Source organism: Pholcus phalangioides, unplaced genomic scaffold (genome assembly GCF_987345545.1).
Source record: "Pholcus phalangioides strain wild (caught in Gottingen) unplaced genomic scaffold, Ppha-v1.0 ptg000004l_1, whole genome shotgun sequence".
Lineage (NCBI taxonomy): Eukaryota > Metazoa > Arthropoda > Arachnida > Araneae > Pholcidae > Pholcus > Pholcus phalangioides.
The window spans coordinates 50,004,586-50,017,400 of NW_028301597.1; the positions used below are offsets into that span (position 1 = coordinate 50,004,586).

The window sequence follows — 12,815 nt, forward strand, 5'->3', positions numbered from 1 at the left end:
CGTAAGAACAAATTTCATTAAAATGATCATTTTATTTTTTCCACATCAATTATTTAGGAAAAAAAAATTTATCCACATTTTTTTCCCGTTTATTTTCATTTGTTTGCCTCTACCATCCCAAGTTTTTTCCTTTTTTCTCCCTTCCATGCAGAGGAACAACACAACAACTACTAACAATAACTCACTTTTCAGGAAAGACGGCGGAAGGAGGTTTATTCTGTGCTAATAGAAAGAAAAATAAAAGAGAAGAAAATTTTTTTCTAATTGCGAGTTAAAGTATGTGTTTATAATTCGTTTTTCGATTTCCCTAATTTCGTTTATTGTATTTTCGATTTAGTCACTGATAAACGTTTTTGCAGAAACGGTTATTTAAAAATGTTGCATAGGGTGTAGTGCTGGTAATTAGGGGAAATGTTTTTTGTGATAGGAAAGCTGTGGCGTTTTAGTGAATAATGAGCATTGATTCGTATTAGTGCTGTGAGGTTTAAAAGAAAGAAGATAACATATCGCGATTGTTATCGTGGTTTAGGAAAAATCAATCGATATTTTTTTTCCCTTGGTGACATCATAAGTGGTATGGTGTTTATGAAACCTTTAGGTTGCCTACTCAACTTTCCTCCCATGTTTTCATATACATATGAGATTTTAATCACCGGTGTACGAGATACAAGGTTATTCACTCTATTATACTCAATTCCATAAATTGTCATATCTGAGAGTATCACATATAGGTGCCGGGACATAGGGAGCTGAAGTCAGCCCCCTCCCCAATAAATTTTGCGAGGAGTCTGAGCCCCACAGTAATTGATGAGTATACAATGCAACACACCTTCCCCTCTTGCATACGGGTGCGAGTCCTTCATATGCGGAAACACGTAACTTTCAGCCCTTTTTCCTTCAATGTTTTTTTTCTGTGCCTCTATCTGAGTATGATGTCATTCTGCACTATTTATGGGAAAGTTTTAGCATCTGGCAGATGCAATGATAAATTTGAGAAAGAAAATTCAACTATCTCTACGGGGGGGATTGATCCCACTTCCGCTCACGTACTAAGTTAAGAGCGCTAGACCATAAATCTACAATGGCAACGAACCTCTTTCCTTTAAAGCTTTTTTTTTTATACTGAGCGCACAACTCAGGTCTATCGCCATGGGCAATTTACTACCTAGTGAGTTGTGCCGGAAGTGTAAGTATGTGTACCTAACAGTCTGAGTGCGTATCTAGTGTTGTGTATGATTTTTCAGTGTTGCTATCTATATCTCAGAAGTGAAGTAAGTGAAGTGTAATGACTGAATATTTGTACTGTTTGTAGGACTGTTGCTGTCTGTGGCGTTGTGTTTGGTTAGTTTCGAGCAATTTGCTCCACAATGAGCATGGTCCCCATATTCGGCAGCAGGGCACCTAGGCTTGATTTTTACTGGCCCTTGGCATAAACTTTTCATGGAGCTCTCTATAGTGAATATACTACTAGAATATCTGGCACATATCAGACCAGGGTGTGTCGGATTACTAGAATCATGGGATTGAAGTCAATGGAAAAAGCCCATTTAAATAATATAAACTTCTGTGCAAAGAGATGCTGTGCCATGTTTTCCTCTTCTATTGTCGAAAAAAAACACTGCATTGCTCGACGAGCCAGATTAGTGTATGGCTGAATTATCAAGAGTACTGTACGTTCAAAAAGTTCCAAGATTTATTTTATTATGGAAGAATGAATACAGATGGAGCCTATTTATTTGATGCTTCCTTCGAAGTAACTTCCTATGCAATTATGTATTTTTGCAATTGCTCATAGCAAGACGTAAATGCGGATTGCAAAAGCCTCTTCTTTTTTCTTTTTTTTTTTGTCTCATCCTCCAGTGCTTTCATCACTGCACTTCTTCAGAACCTGAGAATCATTGCCCGCTAAGCGAATTATTCGTCTGGAAAAAATGTCAGATAGAACAAGATCAGGGGGAATACTCTGATTAAGGGAAGTATCAGAATGTGATGTTTTGACAGGTAATCTGACCCCAGAAGGGACCTGTGTGATGGAGCACCCACTACTTGGCCTTTCAAAGATCAGGTCACTTCCATCTCGCAGAAGCATGTAGATGTTTATAAGGATGCCCAGGTCCTTCCTAGTTTCAGATTACCTGTCAAAACATCTCATTCTGATACTTCCACAACCAGCTTACTCCCCCCCCCCCCCCCCCGCCCATCTTGTCTCATGGCACTTATTCTTTTTTCCTCAGATAAATAATTTGCGTAAGGAGATAACAATTCTCAGGTTTCAGAAAAGAGCAGTGACGAAGGCACTGGAAGCTGTGACAAATAAAGGCTTGCACTCAAAATTTGCATTGTTGTATGAGCAATCGCGAAAAATGCATGACTACAGAGTAGGGTCATTCCATTTCAAACCACCCGGCAAAATGCCAAAATGACACCCATAGTCTCAGATTTCAATGATTTTTTTTTTATTTGTTGCATTTACCATCCTTATTAACCGTGTGAAATATTATTTGCATATCTCTAAAACTTTTTGAAAAAAAAAATGTTGAAATTTATCAAAAGCTGATGCAGATGACTTTTCCGAGGCTCAATTTTTAAGCGGCATTGTTTGAGAAAATAAATCATAACTTTTTCAATTTTCAATATATTCAAGTGAAACTTTCACTAAAGTGTTCACAAAAACATACAGAATACGAATAAAAATAATTCATACACTTACATTTGAAATTTACATGCAAAAAAATTATGTAATCTTTGTTTTTGTGGAATTTTTCGTTAGAAAAAATATAATTTTTCTAACGTATTTTTAAACCAGAGGCACAGCAGTTACCAAAACAACTTTTATTTTAAATTTCTCCTAAACATATGAAGTAAAATACTAGAGAAAAAAAATAATGGTTTTTTGACCGTTAATATGTTTATTCTGGCTCGCAACACAAAATTCATCAAAATAAGACTGGATCGTTCCGATTTCAAATCATTCAACTAGATACTGAAATGCAACCCATCATCCCGGATTCCAATTATTATTTTTTATTTATTGCTTCTACCATGCTTGTTGACCATGCAAAGTTTCATGTACGTATCTCAAAAACTTTTTGAGAAAAAAAATGTTTTTTTTGTGAAAAAAAATGTTTCAGCTCACGAATGACGTCTCTTAGGCTAACCCCATTATAGCAATATTATTTGTGAAAATATATCATAAATTTGCAGATTTTCAATATATTCAAATGAAATTTCCACTAAAATGCTCACAAAAAAATGCAGATTATGAATAGACAAAATGTAAACCTTAGAGGAAAAAAGTAATTTAAATTTAATTTTTTTATTTTTTTTATTTTTAACACAATTTTTTAAACACTTTTTTTTGGATGCACAGCATGAATTTTCAATTTTTTTTTAGAAGAGTGTAGAAAGGTAAACATTACTTTGACAGTTAATACATTTGAGTAACAAAACACAATGTACTTATATGCCTACATTAATTATATTTGTACATTTTGACTCAATATAATGATTCATGCTTAGTAAAAAGAAATTTATATTTTATTTTTCATGTACGCTTATACATTTATTACAGTATTCACTAAATTAAGTTTCATGAGTAGTTGATGCAATAATTCAAAACAATTAATAAATTTTAAAATTCTAGGATTAAATGAATTCATGAACTAATTAGAAATGTTAATGTAATGTGTCAAATGGGGGTTGGTGAAAAAAAAAGGTTTTGGGTGAATAAAATAATTTTTCAAATTAAACCTTCATGTTCAGATTCTTAGAAGTGTTCAAATTCCAAATAATTAATTTCACTTTTAATTGATGTATAAATATTTCTTATGATGCAACAAAGACAAACTTTTGCAATCTGATATAATTTTGCATAAAGAATTATTTTGTATTTGATAAACCCAGATAATATTAATCATATATATATATATATAGATGTATTTTCGAAGTTTTTCAACATGCTTAATTATAAAGTTATTTTACCGCAACAGTGTTAAATTTTTTTAATTACTTTGATTTTTACAGCATATATTTTAATAAACATATATTTAATGTAAATGATAAATATGAAATGGTTATACTTGTGTGAAAAAAATCTACATTATAATATTTAACACAAGTCTATATATATTTTTCCCAAGAAATAATTTAAAATTGCTGATAAAAAGCCAGAATATGAGGCATTAAATCACAAAGAATGAAATAATTATCAGCTACAACCTAATTGTTGTAGCTGAGGCAGATGGAAGAGAGTAGAATTGAAAACATAATATATATAATGCCTGGTGGTGATGTATAAGATGTGATGTTTCTTGTTGTGATGAGGATTGTAAAAAATAATAATAGCTTCTGTGAAGATATAAACTATGGCACACTGGTTTTTGTCCTTCAGAGGGCAGCTGGTGTCTTATTTAATTATAAGACTTTATCATCCCAGCAGGTGATGATAAAGTAATTGCTGCTGCTTCATTGGGAAGACTAAAACAAAAGTGTTAGAACTAAACTGCCTGCCCCTTCCCCCCCCCCCCCCGGATCAAATGATGCAAGTCTCAATTATGATCTTGCTGAAGACAGAAAATGTGCTCCATAAAGTAACCTACTCCAAGGTTAGCAAATTTTTCTTATGATACAATTTCCATTTGAGCTAAATATTTTATATCATTTTGGAATTAAAAGTAAAATGTCAGAAAAGACACTGAAATTTATAGTGTTGGGAAAAAAACTGGATCTGACTGTCATAAAAAGTGTTATGCAAAAGTGTAAAATCTGTTACCCATTACATCATTGGACCCATCAGACATCAATATTGAGGAGTGGAGCAAGTTCTGAACATTTATCTACTGTGTGTCATAGAGCTTTTTTCTCAAAGTATGAAATATATCCGAAAGCATGCTTTAATCCTTTAAAATGTCATAAGAAAAAAATAACAAAAAGTTTAAGGATAGTAAACTTGTATTTTTCATGTATAAATGAAATAAATGGTTGTACAAAATCTATTCCAGGGCAAAAAATATGCCATGCCTGTAGGAACAGTGAATATAAACAACAATAAATTAGGTGAAGAAACTGAATACTGTGAAGAGATGAACAGTGATAGTAATGTAGAGAAGTAACTTGAAAAACGGCCAATTATTAAACAAGAAGCACTTGAAGAAATAAATTAATCTCTACAGAACATAGAAGAGTCACCAATTAAACTTCATAGAGTAGCTCCACAGTGCCAGTCAAACAATGCCAAAAGAAAAGTTGAATCTGCTTGTAACACTTTAAAACCAAATGTTTGTAAAGTTTTTGAAGAATTACCAGAAAATGAATCTCAAAGCACACTTAATGAAGATATTAAACATAAAGCAAATATGATTATTTTGATAACGTTAATTAGAAATAAGACTCAATTTAACCATCACAACAAGAGAAAAACTGCAAATTTCAACTCCGGGATCTCTTTAAGAAAGGGGAACAAGGAAAAAAATCTGAAGAGTTCAATGTCACTGAATATGCTGTGCGAAAAGCAGGAGAGCTTTTGTAAATGAAAAAGCAAAGGTGAGCCATTGTGTTTTTATTATAAAAAGAATCAAAAATTAAATTTCAACGATTTTTTTGCAATCTAATTTTTTAATGCAAAGGTTTAAATTTTCTTTCCTAGTCATAATCTACATTTTTTGTGAGCATTTTAGTGGAAATTTCATTTGAATATATTGAAAATTTGCAAAGTTATATATTTTCACAAATAATATTGCTTGAATGGGGTTAGCCTAAGAGACGTCATTCGTGAGGTTAGAAAACATTTTTTTTCTCAAAAAGTTTTTGAGATACGTACATGAAACTTTGCATGGCCAACAAGCATAGTAGAAGCAATAAATAAAAAATAATAATTGGAATCCGGGATGATGGGTTGCATTTCAGTATCTAGTTGAATGATTTGAAATCGGAACGATCCAGTCTTATTTTGATGAATTTTGTGTTGCGAGCCAGAATAAACATATTAACGGTCAAAAAACCATTATTTTTTTTCTCTAGTATTTTACTTCATATGTTTAGGAGAAATTTAAAATAAAAGTTGTTTTGGTAACTGCTGTGCCTCTGGTTTAAAAATACGTTAGAAAAATTATATTTTTTCTAACGAAAAATTCCACAAAAACAAAGTTTACACAATTTTTTTGCACGTAAATTTCAAATGTAAGTGTATGAATTATTTTTATTCGTATTCTGTATGTTTTTGTGAACACTTTAGTGAAAGTTTCACTTGAATATATTGAAAATTGAAAAAGTTATGATTTATTTTCTCAAACAATGCCGCTTAAAAATTGAGCCTCGGAAAAGTCATCTGCATCAGCTTTTGATAAATTTCAACATTTTTTTTTTCAAAAAGTTTTAGAGATATACAAATAATATTTCACACGGTTAATAAGGATGGTAAATGCAACAAATAAAAAAAAAATCATTGAAATCTGAGACTATGGGTGTCATGGCTGGGTGATTTGACATGGAATGACCCAGTAGTTACTTTGAAGAAAACACCAAATAAACAGGTTGTGTCTGAATTAATTGTTCTGTAATAAAATGAGTACTTACAGAATGTAGTAGCATAATGTGAAAAACAAAAAAAATTATGAGAATTGTCACGGTTGCCCCCAGAGCAAAAGCCCTGCCAGCCCCACCCTTCCCCACATCCTTCAGCAGGGCCCCTAGGTGGATCTCCTGGATAGATTTTTCACAAGCCCTTCTGCAGTGAATTTATAATGTGAGGGAAAAAATGAGAATCGTCTCGAGGGAGCGGCGTTAACCTCACCCTTGTGGGAACATGCCCACCCTACATAAAATGTGAAATCTATGGTTTTTGTCATTTGCATATCACAAAAAATAAGGTGAATTACAATTTTACAGCACAAAATGTGTCATTCATACAATGGGTAGTAAATGAAAATGATTCCGCAAACCGCCTTACAAAGTATCTAGGGGTCTGCAGACTACAGGTTGGGAAACACTGTCTATGCACTGAACTGGACTATTGTACATTGCAATGCTTTAGTTGCATTAAGGGTTTTTGTATATAACGCTGTGACCAGGCAAAGATACGTAGACTATGAACCAAACAATTTATTTGGTTTCCTAATAATCAAAGAATTCTGAACAGAAAACATTTTCATCTTTTCTTGAGTCTGGGAGTTCAAAGCGGCCGTGGCAAGTCCACCAGCAATGTCCTCTTGTGAATGAGTTGGGGACGAAGAGTGATCAGCAGTAAGGACTCCGTAAGGTCTAGTTAGTGGTGCCGAGTGATTTGCTATAACTAGACCATGTGGTGGAGTCTGCGGCGATGAACGATTGCCGATGATACGATCGTAGAATCTGGTTGGTGGCAAAGAAAGAACAGCGACGACGACATTGTAAGATCCTGTCAGCTGCGACCAGGGTTTAAGCTACGGTCGCATTTTTCGCAAAATGCGAAAGAAAATTGTAAAATGCAAAAAAAATAGTAGCTAATTTCGCAAAAATGCATACAGGAGGTACGCAACGAGTAGACATCCAACCATCAATCATTACATTAGCATTATAGCATTTTGTTAAAGCCCCGCCCCCCCCCCCCATTTTTGCTTTTTTGCGAAAGGAATTTTTTATCCAGCTTAAACCCTGGCTGCGACGTGTGCCTAGGTTTCCAACATTATGACTATTCCGTCTGATAAGTATGAATCAAGGGTATTCTAGAACAGCAGATTAGTCCAACATGTCAGGTTGGAATGATGAGTCTGACAATAATTCAGCATAGGCAACTTCTAGGAGAGACAGTCCTCAAAGAGAAGTTTGATTAATAAATTTTCAGAGACAACAGCAATGACTTTGCAGGTTGCTTCCAGGGATGGAGCACACCAGCAGTGCTCACAATCAAATCACAAAATTAGTGAAGCAAGAGGGAACTACGTCGTCTTATACAAGTTGAAGTGTTTTAAGTGCTATGTATGCTAATTTGCATAGTATGATGAATTTCCCTCACCACATAGGTGCAGCGCTGTAGCTGAAAAAAGTGTATGCTGACGTGACGAAGATTACGTCACCCTGGCGAGAAGTACGATCAGAGATCAAAGATTCTCGCAACATGGGTAGTCAAACCTAACTCGGACCAAAGCTCGCATTTGCTGACACTGCCACCATCTGGTGAACCACCAGATAGCAACTTATCTGAAGATGTCACTCTGTGCTATTCATATGAAGTATTAAACGTTTGGTTATGAGGTTGCGTGATTTGTATAAAATGAAGTATTCAGGATGATTAATTAATTCAGGGCTCCCACTCGTCCTACTTTTCCTACTTTTGGTAAAATGTTCTACTTTTGTCCTACTTTTTTACCAAATCCTATCGACAAAATTTGTGTAATTGATTTTAATTGAGCAGGAAATTATTGATATATTGCCAGATATTACAAATGTTGGAGAATGCAATTAATGATTCTGCCAAAGCAGAAATTGTATCATTTTTAAGGTAATTTAGAGGGGGGGGGGTGGGTATGTGGACCATTTGATTGATTCAATTTTTCATTTGCTTAGTTTGAGGGTTCAACAAGTATAGTAGTCATTAAAAACTTCTGTCTGGATGGAAAAATAATTTTGTATTTATTACTTCGTGGTCTTGGACAGTAACTTTCATCATTCAAAATTATGGTGCAAATAGGTGAAACAACAGTTTGCATTTCAAAGCAGTTGGATACATAGGCCTATTCTAGGTTTGGTGATTCTGCTGCTACCCAATAGCATTCAGTTGTCTTCTTTATTTTTAAGGCATGAAGGGGCATAAACAATATTTACAATGCTCAGCAAAGAGCTAGAAATGAAAGTGCTTCATTTGTCAAAAATGATTACACTGGCATTGAACAGTAAAATGTGAACAAAACAGAAAAATTTAAAAAATGATGAGCAACGCAGTAAAACTATCTGGTTCACCTTGCCTTATATACGTCAGATCTTGTAATTTACACATTTTGCATTGTGCTTTCGAAAGTGGTCTCGAAGGTGCTTCATTCTTAAAAAATGTATGTCTTTGAAATTTGCTGTGCCTTGTCGAAGAGAGTTGACAAGCTCGTCACTGGAAGACTCTAAAAAAGAATGTAATATATATGAGGAGAGACAGCAAAGAATTATCTGTGGTTGCTAGTGCACTGTTTTGGCCAAAAATTGGTTTTGTAACCAAGTCATTTGTCATTTTGTTTTAGCTTGACTGAAATAGTACTAGGGGAAAAAAAGTTAATTTTAAAAAAAAAAGTTAATTATTAAAAAAATTTTTTTTTTTGCAAAAAACAAATTTTTTTAGGGATTTTTTTCAATTACGCTATGATTATGTTGTCTAAGGGGGTTACCCTCCCCCATCCTACTTTTTAGTCCTGCGTTTTCCTACTTTTTCTAATTTTTTGAGTGGGAGGCCTGTTAATTTCTTAAAATAATAATTTATTTACAACACGAAACATGATAAATTTACGGGAGCGACATGTTACTCGCTTGATGGTTTGGTCGCCTATCTCACTATTTTCCGCATGACAATAGGATGCCGTCTGCTTTACAAGTGCCGCCATCTGTGCGATAAAATACAAATCGAATCTCACCACATGAGTTTCCCCCCAGTGAAGGAACATGGTGAGAGAACGATAAATGAGATCCAAAATGAAAATGTGATACAAAAAATTGATCATAAGATGCAGAGTAATAGATGTGCAAACATAATACAATGATGCATAAAATGCAGAATAAAATGATGCAGAAAATCATGGGCAATAAATATACACTTAAAAATATACGATGCAAAATGTACAATTAAATGCAGAAAATTTAATAAGGCGTACAAGACATAACGGATGCACAATGTAAATGGATGCATGAAATACAAGATGCAAAAAAAACAATGTAATGTAGAATTATGGTGATGCAAAAAAAAAATTATGATTTGAAATTAAATGAATTTCGGTTATTAGCCTAGGATTGAATTTGACTTTTCTGCCAGACCTAGTGACATATGGTTGTACTGGCACAGTGTCATTTTTTTTTTTTCTTCGAGCTTGTTTTTGTGAAGTTCCATGCAGACATCGTTAAAGATAAATGCGGGTTTCACTCTGTCAAGTGAAACACGGGTCTTTCTCCCATTTACATTTGTAGTGATTTTTTTCTCATTACGAGAAATCACTTCATGAGGTCCAGTATATGGTTGTGTCAAAGGTGGTGTGATCTTGTCAATTCGAAGAAACACATGTGAGCATGTTTGCAGTTGAGGATGCACATAAATTTTGGATTGACCATGAGCTGATGTTTTGCATGGTTTGATACTATTCATACGCTCTCTGAGCTGTTGTATGTATGTGTATGTTGATGAGAGCTGACCTGGTGTATCCATGCAGAGATCTGCAGGTAATCTCAAAGATGTACCAAAAATTAACTCTGCACTATAGAGGCTTTGATATCCGGCTTGACGACTGCCCTGAGACCAAGTAAGATGGCTGGCAATGTGACGGTCCACTTTGGATTCTCATGTGCCTTCAATGAGCTTTTTAAGACACTGTGGAACCGTTCGACCATGCCATTGGCCTGTGGATGGTAAGCAGTGGTACGAATCCTACTAGTGCCAAGCAGGTTGATCAGTTCTCTGAAGAGTGATGATTCGAACTGCCGTCCTTGATCGGTTGTTATGGTTGATGGACATCCATAACGGCAAATCCAACCATCGAACAAGGCACAACAAACTGTGTCTGCTGTGATGTCTGCTATATGTATTACTTCTGGCCATCTGGTGTAGCGATCAATTACTGTTAAGCAGTATGTTTTTCCTTCTAAAGGAGGCAGAGGTCCTACCAGATCGATATGAATATGAGAAAATCTGGCATCAGGTGTTGCAAAGGTACCTAAAGGTGTTTTGGTATGCTTATGAACCTTTGAGCGTTGACACTCATTGCAACACTTTACCCGATCTTTGATGTTCCTTCTCATGTTAGGCCAAACGTATCTTGCAGATATTAGCTGAGTAGATGCTGTTACACCTGCATGAGCAAGATTGTGGAAATGATGGAAAATAGTCTTGCGGAAGCTGGCTGGAACAAATGGTCTTGGTGAGCCTGTAGACACATCACATATCAGTTCTGCTGCGATAAATGGACTTGGCATTGACTTGAAAGTCAGTGAACTAGAGTTGTCTTGCTGTAACTGTTTTAATTCAGGATCCTCTCGTTGAACAGTTGCAAAAAAGTCAAAATCCAGGAATGGTGATTTGGAAATCAAGTTGATTTCTATTCTTGAAAGAGCGTCAGCTACCACATTATCTGCACCTTTAGTATGACGAACATCAGTGCTGAATTGTGAGATGAAGTCAAGGTGTCACCATTGACGTAGGCTGCATTTATCAGGATTTTGCTTGAAGGCAAAGACGAGAGGTTTCTGATCCGTGAAAATTGTGAATTCATGGCCGTCTAGCATGTGTCGGAATCTTTTGACAGCAGTGTACATTGCTAACAGTTCTCGGTCGTAAGTGGAGAACTTCTGTTGACTCTTTGTCAGTTTCATGGACAGGAATGCAATCGGTTCCCATCCTTTTCCATTTGATTGCATTAGCGAACCACCGACTGCTAAATCACTGGCGTCGACCCAAAGACTTAGCTTGGCACCAGGAATTGGATGGTGAAGTAATGTTGCACCCGCTAAAGCTTACTTCGCATCGATGAATGCTTGCTCATCTGGATCAGTTCACTGAAGGATATCAGCTGGCTTGGTTGGAGTAGCTTTTTGGATTTCTTCTTGTTTTTTATTCCCTCCAAAAACTTGTGAGAGGTGTTAAGATGTGTGCAGCTCTGGGCAGAAAACGACGATAAAAGTTGAAGAGACCAAGAAAATGTCATAGTTGAGTGATGGTGTTTGGCTTATTAAAGTTCAGGATGCAATTAACACAATCTGTCAAAGGCTCGATGCCAGATCCAGAAACTTTGCAACCCAAAAATTCAATTGATGTTACACCAAGTACACATTTAGAGGGCTTGATTCTGAGGCCATATATTTGCAGACGTTCGAATAACAACCTTAGATGTTCGGTGTGCTCTTCTAGTGATTTCGAGGCTACCAGTATGTGATCAACAAAGGCATATACAAATGGAAGTGCACAAGTGACGTCGTCAATGAACCTTTGGAATGTGGCTGCAGCGTTGCAAAGGCCAAATTGCATTTGAGTGCTCTCGAATAACCCAAATGGTGTGATAATAGCACTTTTATGGACATCTTCCGGATGTATAGGGATCTGGTGATAGGTCCTGATGAGATCTATGTGAGAAAAGATTTTATTACCATGCAATTCAGATGTGAAGTACAGAACATTTGGAACACTGTACCGGTCCTTCACAGTCTGTGCATTTAAAGCTCGGTAATCACCAACTGGAGGCCATTTGTCACTGTCCTTTTTTGGGAGCAAGTGCAGAGGTGATGCGTAGCAGCTGTTAGATGGTCGTAAATGGCCAAGGTCAAGCATCTGCTGAAATTCTTGCTTCACGATTTTCAATCGATCAGGAGCCAGACGTCTTGATTTGGCATGCACAGTTGGACCAACAGTCTCGATATGATGCACGATAGAGTGTTTCACAGGTTGTCCTGGTTTGATGATGTCGGGAAACTGGCTGAGAAGGCTGTGATAGATGGTGTCACCTTCGATGATTTTGATTGTGTGAACTTCAGCAATGTGAAGATAACAGTCAGCATTGAGTTTTGTTGTCCTATCCAGTAAACATCGTCGTCGGAGATCCGGAACAAGATCAAAGTTGAAGAGAAAGTCTGCCCCAATGATGGGTGTGGAAACATTTGCC

At 35.8% G+C, this 12,815-nt stretch overlaps 1 protein-coding gene across 3 annotated transcripts in view; it reads left to right on the forward strand.

The window, feature by feature from the left end:
• The first annotated feature begins 136 nt into the window (after positions 1-136).
• The window catches only part of LOC149087795 (large proline-rich protein bag6), a 96,606-nt gene continuing 83,927 nt past the window's right edge, over positions 137-12,815 (forward strand). For all 3 annotated transcript variants that reach the window (XM_089231709.1, XM_089231710.1, XM_089231711.1), the window contains exon 1: positions 137-276. The gene's annotated coding sequence lies outside the window, so the exon portion shown is untranslated. The remainder of the gene's footprint in view (positions 277-12,815) is intronic.